Source organism: Eriocheir sinensis, unplaced genomic scaffold, assembly GCF_024679095.1.
Source record: "Eriocheir sinensis breed Jianghai 21 unplaced genomic scaffold, ASM2467909v1 Scaffold106, whole genome shotgun sequence".
Classification (NCBI taxonomy): domain Eukaryota; kingdom Metazoa; phylum Arthropoda; class Malacostraca; order Decapoda; family Varunidae; genus Eriocheir; species Eriocheir sinensis.
Window position 1 is genome coordinate 31,193 of NW_026110363.1, and position 3,759 is coordinate 34,951.

Consider the following 3,759-nt stretch of genomic DNA (forward strand, 5'->3'; position numbering starts at 1 on the left):
TCGCGAAATGTGCGCGGCGGCGGCAGCAGCGGGTCCTGCGGCGACATCATGCGACGACAGGATGCGACAGGATTGCGTGGGCTCGGGGCGGGGGGGGGGGGGGGGCGGCAGCACTGGGGCTAGTGGTGGTGACGAGTGAGGTCCTGTATGGAGCCAGACCACTGATTTAAGCGTGTTATACAAACCACGATAAAGGAACTAGAAAATTATTTATGCTGAGAATAGCTTCATGGAATGTAATACACTTCAATATGAAAATCAATAAAGTCAATACTTACTTTTATGAACACGTGTTAAATGTTTGATGTCATACGGGCATTATAAACTTGCTGTAAGCGAATCTCATCACGTGTTCATCATTCCTCGAATATTCGGTCTTGGAAAACTCCATACAAATTTTTTCAAGAGTTTCTCTTACACCCAAGTGTGAAACATTGTAGGCAAAGTACACGACATAAGCCCCACACATCGCTTCGCGTGCTTTGAAGTCGAAATGCATTTTATATATCCTGAGCCCAGGGTAAGCAATATATTTAAAATAATCAGAGTATAATTTGAGGTCGAGAGCATAACTATCTAAGAACACTATCATGTCCGGTTCATAGTAGAGACAAATCCAGTGTCTCATTTCTCTTTTAGAATAACTTGGTAGCGTGCTGCCGCCCCGCCCCGCCCCGCCCCGAGCCCACGCAATCCTGTCGCATCCTGTCGTCGCATGATGTCGCCGCAGGACCCGCTGCTGCCGCCGCCGCGCACATTTCGCGAGTCTTTTTTTATTTTTTTATATGAGCCAGATCGAAACATAGACGCGTTTTGTCTACATGTTTCCACAAATCGAATAAATTTTAAGACAATTATTGTTTTTTTCATTCATTTTTGATAAAGGACATATAAACAAGTCAAACCAACTCAATGTTTATTGGAATTTGGTCAAATTATGATTACAGCTTCTCTTCCTCCTCCTCCTCTACCCTGTAGAATTATCGGGATGACCGTAAGGTCGTAACTCCAAGGTGCTAAAGCAGTGTCTTTTGTCCTGAACTACAGATATCCCTCTCTTGGGATATTTTACTGTACTCATTCGTCCATTACGCACTGTGAATCCCTGATAGCCAAAGGTAAATGTTTGCTTCTGAATAGGACGTCTTTGTATCGCTGATGAGCAATTTTTTTCTTTATGAGCTTTGGAACGCTCTTAGCTGAACTCAACCGGTCACTGTCTGCCATGGGGATGGAGTAGCACTTTGTTCTTACACCTACAAATTCTGAGATGGTTCTTTCCCTCACTTCAGACTTGAGAAATCCGAGCTTGCCTTTGTTGTCTGTGTTGTACAAGGAATGTGAGGAGCTAAAGTTACTTGTGTCTATATAGCTTTTAAAGGGTTCCTGCGAGTACTCTGTTAATAGATCAGGAGTTTCAGTTTCTGTTATTAAGGAATCAGTGTCACAATACACTAGTTTCGCCCGATCCCCGTAATGAGCCTTCATGATACTGTAAAAGAAATCATATAGTCGCAGCTTGACAGCTCTAGGACGTAGTAGCCAATGTAGTTTGATGATTCGCCTGTGAATATTTCTTATGGCGAACTACAACTACATGACCATCATTGAGGGTACAACGCGTTTAAAGTAAGGACTTCGGCCAGCTTCAAAAACTTTTCGCGGTTGGTGACAATATCTATGTCTTCACTATATTTGGCCGCGTTCATCAGGTATCGACCAAAAATGCTGTTTGAAATACATTTGTTTGCAGTTTTCTTGATAGGGCAAGTAGCACTTTTGCGGGCTTCTATGTTATCCTGAATGAAGTCCGCAAGAAAGTGCTTTTGCTGAAACATATAAATAGCATGCACTTTTTAACAACCCGGCCTAGTTGAATAGCAGTTTAAGGAGGGACAGAGCAAACAGTATTTTCTCCTGAGCAACATGTGTTCCAATCTGTTTTATGTTCTTACACGGTACTGGACGGTTTTCTTCTTCATACCATTCGTGTGCGGCTGACGATATATCTCTATTGATGATATTGTGTCTTCTGATGGTCAGTGGGAGGTCATCCGTTTTCTCAATGACTTCACGTGAGACAGCCTCAGTATTGCACAGAATGAGGTATCCAAAATCGCCATCGGTTGCTTGATTGACCTAGCCCCCCTCCCGCTCAAAAACCAGTGCATTTCTGTCTCATCTAGTTTTCTCATATCTCCACATGGTAACTTCTCTTGCATTACAGTGGGATAAAGACTGTTGAAGTCAAGATATGAAAGGAAAGTGTTACTATCATGTTTTGGATTAAACTGAGGGTTCGCGTAGATGTTATTGGTGCGTACAAAACGACGCACAACACTTGTGTAGCCCCCACGCACATTTGTTTGAATGCAATGATATGTGGCTACTATGCATCTCTAATTCCTGCTGTGTTTTTAACAAAAAAGAGTCATAGGCAAATCCTGGCAGGCTAACATAATTTACAATATCCAACCTCCACTGGGTTTTCAAAATACCTCTCCACTCTAGGAAGACATCACATAGAAGGCCAACATCCACTTTTACATAAAGCAACAAATAGTCCATCAGGCTCTGACATCCAGCTACTTTCCAAACATTCTGAGCATGTTTATAATCACTTTCGGAAAGTTCTGCTTCTTGAAGCGAATTGAAAAAAATCTTCGCGGGATGGAAGACGTGTCTCAGAAAGTCGTTCCATCGAGTCCATATAGTCATAACAAAAAACCTGCTTTCCCTTGATCAATAATGGTAACGCAGGTGCTGGCACATCTTTCAACATCTGTTGTGTGCACATGGGCTCGTTCCCAGTGCTGATGAATTGGTTCGCTAAAGCCGCGAGTGAACCAGACATAAAGACATACGTGTCAATAAATCTCATGTCATTTATGATGACTTCATGGTATTTCTGAACTGAATGTTTTGGTCTTAGTTTGATTTTCAAAGCCAGGTAGCGTTAATTCACGCGGGATTAACGTCATGTCGTAATCCGCATAATGTGCAATGAGAGTGCGCTGCAATTTGTGATTTTTCATTTGAAGGTTGCATCTATTACAATAAGCTTCAATGTAATTGTTTCCTGATTTTTCATGGTCATGATGTTTTACTCCTTTACCTTTTAAAACCCGTATTTACAGAGAAGACAGTGAGTTTGTTCATTGTGACGTGCCGTATCTTCATCGGTCATATTGATTTTATTGTAGCCTTTAGACAATTTTAGCTTCTTCCAGGAGTGTGGGTTCAGCTAATGTAAGTTCGTTCTATATTCAAAACAGTGTGAGATCAGCTAATGTAAGTTCGTTCTATATTCAAAACAGTGTGAGTTCAGCTAATGTAAGTTCGTTCTATAATCAAAACAGTGTGAGTTCAGCTAATGTAAGTTCGTTCTATATACAAAACAGTGCGAACGAGGGAAGAAAATATTTTGGATTTGTTGTTAACTAATAAAGAGGACATAATAAGCAACATTGAGGTTGGGGGTTCATTAGGTAACAGTGATCATAAGGAAATTAAATTTAATATTAAATGGGAGGATAGAGTCAGCAGAAACAACACTTAATACCTGACTTCAGGAAGGCGGACTTCGAGGGTTTAAGAAAGTAACTGCAAAGGCTTAAGAGAGTAAGATCAGAAGTAGCTGAGAGCTTAAACCACAGGGTTCGTTATGTTGGGAGTATAGAACGTGTAAGAGTTCCTTTTTCCTGGAGTTCACCATTGGAATACGCGTTCATCTGGGAGGCTCTCCAACAATGTTTGAGC